This window comes from Hypomesus nipponensis, chromosome 9 (genome assembly GCF_054491055.1).
Source record: "Hypomesus nipponensis isolate SF chromosome 9, ASM5449105v1, whole genome shotgun sequence".
Lineage (NCBI taxonomy): Eukaryota > Metazoa > Chordata > Actinopteri > Osmeriformes > Osmeridae > Hypomesus > Hypomesus nipponensis.
Window position 1 is genome coordinate 11,038,294 of NC_140369.1, and position 13,258 is coordinate 11,051,551.

The following is a 13,258-nucleotide window of genomic DNA, read 5'->3' on the forward strand; positions in this document are numbered from 1 at the left end:
TTGAAACAACCCAAGATGCTCATGGAAGTAGCTCACTACTCACTATGTGCAACAAAGTATATGTTTTGCCTTCTGTTTCAAACACTATGCAAACATTCTCCTTTCTGTGACACTAATATAATATTCCCAGGGATTCTGTGGAGTTTCATTAATGTATCAGGATGATCAATCAAACACAAACACTTGTTGTAAATGATGCTCTAAGCCCAAGATCACATGTGTGGATTACCGTCAAAGGACAGATTGAAGATTTCACTACCGCCCCCAGTGACATGGTTGTTCTTTAAATCATTCTACCCAATCGGTTGGAATACACAGACAAATAGATACACAGAAACGCACAAACATTCAATGAGACGAATCTATGCAGCTGTCGCTTTAATCCTCACAGAGACGAGTCTGACTAAACCTAACACTTCATCACTCTACAAACCAAAGCCTGTCTTACTGAGATGATGCAACTCCATTTAGGCTGAAAAGTTTTAAAGAGTTACCTTAACTCACTCCATAAAAAGTGGATACTCCCTGAACAGCTGGAAAATGGCAGTCCACTCCAACCAGCTCATTCTACACAGACCGTGAAAGGAAGAGAGGCTTCTATTTGACTGAGGGTTAGCTTCCTCTCCTTCCAGAGCAGCAGCTGTAGTCTTCACTGTGGCTCCATCTGCAGAATGAGGCAGGCTTTCTGTGGCCAGGAAACATGGCATGAAGGAAAGCATTGACAAACAGGGAGACAGGGTCAAAAAGCACTCCATCTGCAGGCTGTCTGGTTGGAATGTGGCTCTGTGTATGTGTCAGCATCGACAATTACAGTAGGATGAGCACCATTGTCAGCTAACAGGCCCCTGGTTGACTCTGCTTGGCCGGCTCCTGCACCAGTCCGTACCAGCTCCCCATCCTTATGTCAGTCATGTGGCCCCTTTAAACAAAGAGGCATCGTGAAACCTGGTGCTCCGTCTCTCTCTCTCTCTCTCTCTCTCTCTCTCTCTCTCTCTCTCTCTCTCTCTCTCTCTCTCTCTCTCTCTCTCTCTCTCTCACTCTCACTAATTCTCTCCCTTTCCTCTCTTTCTGCCTCCCCCTGTCTCTCTATCACATGGGACGGAAGAGATCATCATGGGGCCAAACTCAGTCATCCAGCTGGAAATACAGTAACAGTACAGCTCTCAGTGAGGCGCCTCTGTGGTGCATATGGCAGTGCTGTCTACAGAGCATCACATGCTAAATCCACTCAAATAAGAGCAGTGTGTGCAAGGGGCGGAATATTAATGGAATGGGTCATGCAGTCACTCAGCTCAGCTCCACTTGATTAAAATGTATTGCATGCTTACTTTTCCAGAGATCTTCTCTGTGCTTTATCTTTGACTTTGCTCTTTTTTTTACTGACAATAACAAACCTTGATTTTGGGAACTGTGCCATTGCCCTACATATGTAAGAAAAGTTGTAATATTAGTACTGTTATGTTTTCATTATGTATTCTGTCACGTTCTGTCGGTTATAGGTTGAATATAATGTCAATTCAGGAAGTCAACCCTGACCAATAGGAGAGCTGCGGCCAGACCTTTCCTCATCTTGCTTTTGCTCTTACAGGAAGACCATGGTGATAGCAACAGGGCTGAGGATGCTACAAACCATGTCTATAGGCCACCGCTCTTCCCATGATACACTGATCATTTCTGTTATAAAAAACATGAACTTGTCTTCCTTCAAGAGACCTTTCAGCCAACACAAGATGCACAGACATGAAAATGAAGAAAGGAGTGACTAGTCCAACTTGTGAAAAACACGTGAGCTTGATTGGTGCACTGGTTTCACCATGACAAATACCAATTTTACAGTAGTTAGTGAATTTACGGCTATAGAAAATAAATTCTGTTGTTATTGAAAATGTTTTATGTGCTTGCAATTTTTCAATCTGAATCACATAGCATATTTAGCTGAACCATTTTCACCAAGCTCTCAGCAGTCAAACACAAGCAAGTGTGTAGGAACTATGAGGCTCTGCCTAAGACTCAAGCATGCTCATCATCCAAGGCCAAAGAACCTTCAGAGGATACTCATAAAAACTACACTCATACCATGAACATTGGCGAAGCTTTACCATCTATCTAAATCCCTCTTTTTGGGTCCAGTACATTAACTTTATTACCCAGATTACTGGTTCATTTCTCCCAAAATAGAGATTTTGTATTTTTTATTGAGGAATATTTTTTTATTTAAAAATATCAGATTTCATTTAGTAGGATTTGTTCTAATGTGTCTTTGGCTAGCCAAAGATGTTGTCCTGAAAAAGTTAATATCATAGTAAACCTTTTCCTGAAGTCTTTACACTCAGTTTGCCCAGTGCTTGGGGATCATTCCATTTGACTCACATACTTTAAATTGCTTGCTTTCATAACTATCAAAAGGACTTGGTGGAGAAATGTTACCCATCATTTTAGCCCTCAGACAGAAAAGTTTGGGAATGCAAGACGAGACAGTGGCTTATCTTCTCATAGGCTGTTAACTCCCTTGGTCTGAAGTCACTGCAGGGGAGCACATGTACTGTATATTGCATTCTGAGCCAGTTAAATTCTCTTACTGTTGAACTCTGTAATTCCTGGTAAAACAATACCTGCAGGCAGTATAAGGGGGTATATTACAAAAGGAAAAAATGCTTTGATCCAATCAAGTAGGAATGGAGCGAGTGAATCTTGACTCACTTAGCAAGCCAACTGATAGAAGATGGTGCCTTACCATTGGTGTGGGTAGTATACCATTACAGTACTAATGGGATCTGAACACACTTCTGAGATCTGAAGACAGCTAAGCATGAGAGACGATGCCAGAGAGACATTTATCATGGGCATGTTCAAATTCAAAATATTTTTCTCAAGAATGCACACTAACACATGCAAACGCCTGCATTCACACGGATGGATAAACACGCACAAACAATTACTGAGCACATGAGCAAAGACAACTCGCACTTTTGGTTAACACTTAGTCATCTGTTCAGAGCACACGGCCGACAGCGGCGGCAGCCTTGGTTCATTCAGAATGCAAGCAGTGGTCTAGAGAGGAGATGAAGGGAGAGCAAGAGACTGACAGAACACGGTGCAGCGACATGCCAGCTCATTCGAATACAGCAGGAGAGCAGAGCAGTCCTGACAGGTTGACAGAAACTCTCGCTGTCTCACGATCCTGTCAAGTCCAGCAGACAGTCTCACCTGCGGCCCTCCCCACAAACAGCCCTCAATATGAGCTTGGGCTCATGGAAGCCGACTAGCAGTATCATCAGTTTCAGGCTAAAATGGGGCACAGATTGAATCCTCTTCATAATACATTCCCCTCTGTGACCTTTGTTTAAACAGATAAAAGCCTATATTTTTTTAAATAAATAAAGTGGTTTCAAGTGGTCTACAGTCAAAACAACTATTAATTAACCTGATGACTGGAACTGACCTATTTTGCACGCCGCACATGGGTAGGAGGATCTGAAATATGGACCCTGAACTTCACCATCATTAGGATCTCGTAATTCCAGTAAAACGGTGTTACAGTAGACGACAACGCGACTAATGAGTTTTCAGCCACTGGTGTCAGCGCTCACAGTAGACCGCTACCGTTATTCTGTCGATTTGTACAAATGCTTGCAGCTATGACATTATTATGAGCATGCCTACAGTAGCATCTCTCTAAAACTCCATACTCAGAAGTATTTTATAATAGTACCATTTTAATGGTCAACGTGCCTTCTATGATTTTAAAATAATCTAGTATTTTACAGTTTATATCTTAAATGTCCTCGTCTAAATTTGGCTTTAGGCTACTACTAATGAACAGATAGCCAAAATAAAAAAGCAAGAGCAGAAAAATTAATTCTGCAGTCGATATTCTTACCAGAGAGGAGAGAAGTGTGCTTTGGTGAACTCCAAATATCTCCACAGATATATTGACCTCCACGGCTTCTCAGTCTCGTTCGTCGTGTGGCTTCTCTTCTCTTAGTTACAGTTATACATTTTCTGTGTGAACAGTGTTCCTTCTCAAATGTTGAATAAATGTCATGTGTTCGCCAGTAAATTGTCCTCATAATCTGTTGAAAAGTGGGATGTCGAGTGGGTTTAGGTTCCGCCTACTGCCTACTCCAATCAATTGATTCTATTGTGGAGTTCCAGAGCGCGCGGTGAGCATTTTAGCACTCGCCTTTCACAGCGCAACTAAATATTATGCGCTCAGATAAACGTTATTTTTCTCTTGAATTGCTAAGGATTCTGGATTTTTATGAAAGGCAAGTTATATTTTGTTTTTGCTTAACCAAAAGGATAATTTGGCTACTGATCTTGATCTCGACTCTTCGAGGTTTTTAGTCTCGTCCATTCCTAATATCTGTTTTCACAAAGCAAACTGCCATATGACTGCATGACTGTGACATTGACGCAAAGTGCCCTGTCAAAATAGAGTAAAATTACACCCATGGTGGTCTCGTTTTTTTAATTCTCAAATATCGTATCCCATTCATTGTCAAATTCACGGGCATGGATTATTCCTGTTCGGGGCGGAATGATGCAGCCACATGCAATGACCTGCTTTGAAAACCAAGCTAGTGATGCCGTGCTTTTGTTCAAGGTACACGGACTCGCCTACACATCGTTTCTGGGTCATAGACCAAACTATTTATGAGACAGCCTGCGTTCTGATGTCACACTGCTCGAGGTATCGTTTCTCTTCTCGTTCTCACGTTCTACCTGCCCGCGCGTGATAGCCTACCTATCCAGTTTCTCTTCTTATTCAGCCCTTCTTACTCACTCCCATTCCCATATTATTGGGTATTCGTGCTCCCATTTATCCCACTATCGGAAAAACCATACTTTTTTTCATTAGACACGTTGCTTTAAATGTTGCATTATCCGAACTATACCCCACCATAAACACCTGAAGCAGAAATATGACGTTTTGCCATAAGTTATAGACACCAACACCACAGTCAACGAAACAAATCTAAGTCTCAGTGACCTTTGGGATTTACATAGCTGAGACTCAATATCCTTTGAAATGGAAGAGAGCTGAGAACATTTCAACTCTGGAATCCATACAGTCAGCATCTGCTCAGTGTAGGCCCAGTGGGACATTCCTGCCCTGGAAGAAAGGGTCCAGAGAGTCAAACGGCAGGACCACGCAGAGTTCATAGGTCATTTTAGGAACCAAACAGATGGAGGCCAATTCCATGGTTATGCTACAATACAGGCAGTAACACATGGGTATGGACTGAAGATTTGTGTAAGCACATCTATCAGGATTTACAGTAAATGCAGTGGTTCTGGTATTTTGATCATAAACGTTGTGACATCTCACGTTTGAGAAGAACAGCTTCATTTTTATTTTCATGAATGATGTGTAAGAGGGAGCAGGTACAATCAATGTATGTAATCAGGATTTGTAATAAAAATGGCAGGTAGAATCTTCATTTTCAAACTAAGCTCTCAATTTCGTAATAACTAACAAGTACAGCTGACATTGCCAATCTCAGTTTTTTCAACCAAGTAATTATTCAATTTAGAAACCTGGTGCTACGAGTAGATAGGTTGATTTACCCAGCAAATGTAGTACTCTAGACAATGTTCTTGTATGAAAATGTTCTTACAATCCAATTCCTGTTCATTTGAAGTAGCACATTTTTTATACAACACATAATTGATCCTCTTTAAAGGAAAGTGTGGTAGATCTGACATAACAATGTAGTTCATCTTCAGGTAATTAAATCACTTTAATTCAGTGCACGCACTCTATGATATACAAGGCCTGACTTCAATCCACACTTCTGTCAGCCTGTAAGGTCTCTAGGGAGACCTCTGTTCCATAAGACAGAAGCCTTTTTCCAACAGACTGGAGGTTGCGGACAAGGGACCTTCCTTCAGTTCTCTGCCCATGATGGCCCTGCATCCATCCACATAATTAGGGAAAGAGGAAGAAAGGATCTCCTCACAGATCGCTTCACTCATTCAGTCTGTTGTGCTGAGTTCTGCTAGATTCTATAGCAGCTAGAAGATGTTACCATCAAACTCAATTAAGGTCAGTGTCATACAGAAGGCCCCCCTGGTTTCATCATTTGGGAGAGAGATGCGCTGACCACTGTCATCACAAACAACACGGTACCCATTCAATATATGAGTTATGATACTGGGAGGACTATTTCATGTGGTTATTCAAAATACCCATATTTCATGAGTAAATACCATTCTTATCAAAATTATATTTTCACCTGAGTTGGTTTCTGAAATTAGTCTTGGATAGAATAATTCTCCACTTCAGTGACTAGATTATGGTGCGGAATATGCAAGCTATGGAAACTGAGTGTAGCCGGTGACTCATTAAAGCCTTGTGAGTGGTGGGGAATCTGAGAGCAGCAAACACTGAGAACACTTGACATGCTGCTCTTGGGACTGGCATGAGTCACACCCTGTAGGTGTTTCTGAGGGTAATGATGGCCTGCTGCCTAAAATGCAAGATACATCTGCATTCATGTAAACCGGTGCCGATTATATTTATATAGATGTGAAGGGTTGATCACAGACATGCATCATTCTTCCGGAGGATGTCTCAAACTCATTTCTACGCCCCCAGTGATTTACCACTGTTGTCATCAAGGGGGGGTTATAAGGGCCACTGACACTCGTTTTCAGAATACTTTCTGATGGTTAATTTGCTTAAGTGTGATGACTACTCTGTACCAAGAAAACTTGTGACATTCTGAGATGGGTCCATCCTTGTCTTTCTGATCCTCTCAGCAATGTTTCCCTGTGACTTTAATGCACATGTTAGTTTTTCTCATGGTATAAGGAACATTGACAAGTGACATTAACTCTATTCTATAGACCCTCCAGTAGGTTGTATTAGTTTAATGATAAAGATCCCTGCAATAACACAGCAATCAGACTTATAATGTGGAGTCATCTGAGTCATCATACATCATCTATAAAATAATGACATCCATAAGATGGCTGTTGTGTTACTGTGCCATGAATGCTTCAGTCTCCAGTATGTTAATCTTGGATTTAGACATTTAGACATTTCTACACTAGTAGAGGAATTACATGATACAATTTAGAAGATGATGATTATGGAGGCAAGTCTACCTATGGCTTGTTTAACGGCAGTGAAAAAGTAGGATGGAACCATGTCATGGCCTGACGGAGGATTTCAAACTCTTTTTCTAAACACTACTACAGCTTCTCTGTCATCTCAATTTGATCAATGAACCGTAAATGTTGTCAAGTGTCACAATCATCCTTTTGTGAGAATGGATTTCTGCTTGAATCGTCAATGAACTTTCCTCCAGATATTGTAGTGGCATCAATACAAAGCAATTGAAGTAGTAGACAGTACTTACGGCTGTTACGTAATACAGCACCAGCCAGCCATAGTAATCAGCAGAGCCTCTAAAGCATTTATCAACAGGAGACATCTGTCATTCCACTGAAGTGCTGTTTGTTATTTCCTCCAGACTTCAATCATCAGAGAAAGTTTTCACAGAACAAGTTCAGAGAGCACCCCTCTCACACACATAAACACGCATAGAGGGACCACTTGCCCCCGCCCCTCTCAGGCCAGCAGAGAACCTGCGCCACGGTTAACAAACGCTCTGCTGGATACAAAGAACCCCTGAGCATTGTTCCTCTCCGCGGGAGAAATTCCACGAAGGGAGCAGCCAGGTGGCTCTCAAGAGAGAGAGCGGACATGGGGACAAGGGCCTAAGAAGGAGGAAGGTGGGGGTGGAAGTAAAACTGAACATAAATACACATTTTGAAAGAGAGGATTGTGGACATTAAACATCAGACATACTTGTTTTGTTGTGTATAGTGCACAATATAGCCAAATATTCTCAAAGCCGTTTACGTGATAATAGACATGAGAATTGCTTATTTTATTGCTTCGGGCTAACTCTGTGACCCTGCCATGGAACTGTATGGATGATCGACCCCACCCCGCTGACGTGTCGCTCACTGGTTTCTTCACAGTGTCCTGCTGAGGATTCTGAGCACAGTGGGCTGTGTGAGTAGAATGTCTGCAGACTGAACACTCAACTCAACCCTGCCAACAACAACTGATGGGGGCAGCAGCAGGAATGCTGGGAAGCGGCGGGACACAGCTCTGTTCTAGAGCAGGGAACCGAGAGATAACAGACAGGGTCACAAAGACACACAAGCTGAAATCTCTAAGATAAGAGAATAGCTTTTATTGACTTGGGATGTAATTGCGGAAATAACTTGATTTTGTCTACAAATGATTTTCCAAACACACAAATGTCTTAATCCATACTCCTGTATTGACAGTACACATACCATACCTTACCTCCATACCGTCCTGGAAATGATGTCCCCCTGAGCCATGAGTGATTTTATTTATGTAAAAAAAACATCATGTCGATTTGATTGAATACCATCCTAGGTCATGCAGTTTACATATGAACTGAAAAATGGAACAGTAACCTTTGAAACTACAAAGGATTTTCAGACTGGGCGTAGTCCACCTTGAGTAGTGGAGTTGTTGTGTGTAAACAGAGGAAGACAATACATGGAAAGGACACTCTGATCTTAAAAGGAACGACAGCAACATGAAGACAGTTGCAGTCAGCACAATACAATTAGAGGATCGTGTGCTGCAGCAGCCCTTGGCCTTGTGCTTTAATCAGCAGTCGAAGTAAGATGTTACTTGATTAGTCTAGAATTAGAACGTGACTTCAATAAGCTCCTGAATAAACACTTAGCATCCTTTAATAAAAGCCTCAATGAAAATGTCACTGCTGAATGTTAAAATGATCATGAACCTGTATGAAGAACCATTAAAAGTTACTGTCATTTCATTCAATGTGCATCCAAGGGACAGTGTCTCTATCTGAAACTTTCCCATGAAACAGTGTACAGTAAATCTACCTGGAATGTCCACAACAACAAAACATAATGAACCAAAGGCATGACAGGAGAAAACACCCCGTGGCTCTTTTATAGGAAAAACAGATGAAAAAAGACACATTTCTGAAGCATGATATGAATACAAAATTTCATAAAAGCTCCAAAGCCTTTTTAAATGGATATGTGCATTGCACTGTATGTTCATTTAGAAGTTATTGGAATCAGATGCTTTTTGTTTAGACAGCTGGCCAGACTAGTAGAAAACTGGCCTGCATGAAACAAGTCAATCACCAGTTTGGTTACTTCTTTTTTCAGTACTTCTATGTGAGAATATTTTTGGGAAGTATTTTCAAATGAAGACAATGTTAAATTGGAAAAAAATAACTTAGCTTTACAGTTGTCCACTGTAGACATTGCTCATGAAATGTATCATACAGTATATTGTGGAAATAACATACAATATAACATTACCTCATACAACCCTTTTTTCTGTGGCTTTCCGCTCTGCATCACGGCCTCCAGGGCCTTGCAGGTCTGTCCTCCTAGTGGAGCAGCAGACAGGCAGGGAGTCAGGAGGCCGGAGGAGTCATGCCACGACACCAGGTATCATCCCTATATGATTGATACAGATTTACATCACAGCCACAAATAGGGATAAAGCTGTAACTGATGCTTAGGTAACATTTCAAGGACTGGAAGTAAAAGGCACATTTGCCACGAGCAGAATGACAGAACTAGACATGTCCATTTATGACTTGACTGACAAACTACCAAGAACAAGTCAGAAATCCTCTGTTCAGCTTGGACCTCAGTCAGACACACACTACTATCAGGGGTGACAGGTTTGTGGAGTGGGACTGTGCTCTGACAGGACCTGACAGCCTGTTTCACACACAAGTCTGTGAGAAGATATAGGCTACAGGAATGAGGATGCATAAACATTCTGAAACTCTTGATTGTTAAAATCACTTATTTTGAAAATGTGGACAAACAGTAAAACATAGTAAGTAAAATCTTGATGACTTTTATTCATCCCCTCTTTGAAACATACACTACATAGATCAGTTTAATTCATGCAGAATTATTACAACTGGCACAATGACTGTTTTGCTGTTAAGTAAAAGGCCTAGTACACTGACATATTTTAGTAAGTTGATCCAGAGCCAGATTGACAACTGTCAGTATACTTGCATGGACTCTCAAGTAGTCATAGGACCATTTCATTCGGTACTGAAGCAGTAATCAACATGCAGTTCAAAGCTGGCCAGCAATTATGACAGTAATGTCAGTTAATCTGTGGGGGCTTGGTCATCAGTTTAATTTAGAGAGCCAGGAGGTTCAGAGCAGCTTGAACTGCCAGACCATCCAGTCACACGCCACCTGATGTAGCAGTATGAAAGCTGGTGCTAGTGGCTGTGTGGGTAAGTACAGTACATCTACATTTTTCCCCTTTGATAAATAAATGAAAGCGAAAAAAAATACACTAATTTGCTGCTGCTGTAAAGGAATGTGTGGATTTTACAGCCCGCCAGGGGTTTAGTTTAATCCACACAATCCAGCCCACCCTGTGTTCAACCAGGTCACTGATGAATAGGTAGAGTGGGAAAGGAGAGGGGAGGGTATTGGTATAGAAATATTAGGTGCACTTTTGTGTTGTAAAAAAACACGTCTGTGCTGCATTATATAGGCAGAAGTATGAAATACTACAGTGATGTTTTGTCATCAGATCATGAGTCTCCTACTGTGACAGTGGAGAGAAGGGCTCACTTCACATTTGACACTTTGTCAACTAAAGTCAGCATTTCTGGCATCTGTGCAGTCCTATGACCAGACCTTTATTCAAATTTAGGCAATTATCTATCAGAAAAAAATGATTTAAAAAAATGATTCACTCATGAAAACCTGTTTGGATGCGACTTATTCTGATACTGCCCCCTGGTGATGAAAATACAATAAAGCTCCCTCAAAGACTTAGAGGTCAGGGTTGGCCTCCACTTTCCTCCTCAGCAGATACAGGTTCCACACCAGGAAGTGACAGGCAGGAAGGCAGACCAGAGAAAACCCCAGGATGCACAGAGACACCAGAAGGGGGCACCCTCCAAAATCCAGCATCTTGTAGATGTATGGTTGCCCACTGAGGTTGGTGCACCCTGCCAGCCAATAGGTTACAACAAACAGGATGTAGAGACAGCCAATGAGGAGCTGATAGAGGTAGTGGGCCAGATGGACAAGCGCAGCTGAAAGGAGGTGGTCCAGGAGGGCCAGGGCGGAGTTCCCAGCATGCATATTGAGGTTGAAGGCAGAGATTGGGTGATGCTCTATGGGGTAGTCGAAGCTCCAATAAAGAAAGGAGACAGTGAGGGACAAGGTACAAGAAAGGCTGTAAAGAAGCCACTGCAGTCTCAGCAAGGCACTGAGGTGAGGGGGAAGGAGGACAATGCAAAGGGACTCTTCCAGGCTTCCAGGTTCTCTACCAAACCCTATGAAATAATAGCAGGTATTACATCATCAGTATCATTCATGATATAGTTTTAACCACATGATGGGATGGTGCATTGATGTTCACAGCATTTTCTAATGCATGTTCATTTCTGCATCCACCACCTACCTTCACAGCAGTTCTGTGTGTGGTTCCTGCCACAGCGTCTGACCAGAACTGTAACATACAGAAGGTTACAGCAAGCCACCAGGTGGTAGACACCTAAGAGGCAGTACGTAAGGTGGCTGAAAAAGATTAGCCACTTAGGTGTGAGGAACAGCAGGCTTGAATATAAACACCATGCCAGGGTGTACAGCAAAATGCAGAGTCTATAAAGAATCCAGGCCAATGGAGGGATGTTCCACTGAGAGAGAGACACACACAGAGAGAGAGAGAGAGAGAGAGAGAGAGAGAGAGAGAGAGAGAGAGAGAGAGAGAGAGAGATGGATGGATGGATTGGATGGAGATAATGAGTCACATTCTCACAGTCTGCACCTGCATTTGACAGATTCAAGCCTAACTGGAGAGTAGCATGGTTCAACAGTGATGAATACTGAAAGTTGAATGGGTGACACCTGTGTGTGTGTGTGTGTGTGTGTCTACACCTGAGGTTGGAGCAAGAGTTCAGGCTTAACAAGAGAGAGGCGGAGCTTTGTTATTTTGAGTTCCTTCTTAAACTTTTCCACCCAGCATCGTGCCCAATTCAAACCCATGTGAATGGATGGTTGCAGCTAGTACAGAAAGAAAAGTCTTCTCAAAATCTGTGTTTCATCATCAGCTTCAGTCCAACCAACCAGAAGTTTACAACCCAGGAGCCAGCACTGCATGGACACAAATAGGTTTACTTCAGGCCTCACGTTAACTAAATTACCCATCATTCATCTCTCATGACTTGACCCAAGTTGAGAGACGACCCACTGTTAGAAATTAAGTCACATTCTTGCCACATTTGCTAATAAGATAATTTGATTGAGCAGTAAAACACTTACTGCAGCCAAATTCAATTAATCACAATGGTGCAAAGTATTTTCCTTTTCATTCTATGTCCTTCATTACTCACAACACAATTTACAAAAATGATTGTTAAGTATAAGCTATGAGTGCCCTAAGTTAGTTGGAAACGTATTATCTAAGGCTGTTGGGCAAATACGTATGAAACTTAACAAAACTAATTCAACTGCAAATCCATAGCTACCCAAGCTTAAACTAACTTTACTAACTTACTCAAGTAGAGGTCTAACTGTAGACTCAAATATGATTTTTAACAAGCATCTCTACTTTTACTCAATGATTAATGGGTACTCCTTTCACCACACATTCCATTTAAATGCACTTCACAACTGTGTACATGTAATATCTCTATAAACGATATACTGCTGGCACTCCAACGAAACCTTCAAACTGATTTCATAAACAATATACCTGCTACTTTCCAAAGTTTTATTTCAAAAAAGTTGCAAATAATATGAAAGTCTAATCATCTGGAAATGACAGATTCAAATTCATTCAAAATCAGATCTTACCTGATTTTGCACAAAGGAAAGACGCAGGTAGCTACTGCATATGATGTTAGGTGTGAGGATAGTTACCGTAACGTCAATCCGTCTCAGATACAGCACAGAAATACTTGGCGCCTTCCTTTTAGTCTGCTTACCAGAGCACGCCTTCTTAAAGCATAACTCTCTAACAAACACAAATTCATAGCTGAAATGAATGTTTCATTCATCATGAAACATCACCTCATTTGTGGTTCTGTGGAGAGTGACCTGACGGTGGTGTGGAACAGCAACTAAGGACTTTCAAATGTAAAAAAAACAAACTGTCAAGTTTTATTGATGTTTTATTTTATCTCTCAAAGACAAACACAGCAGAGACACACCATTCCTATTC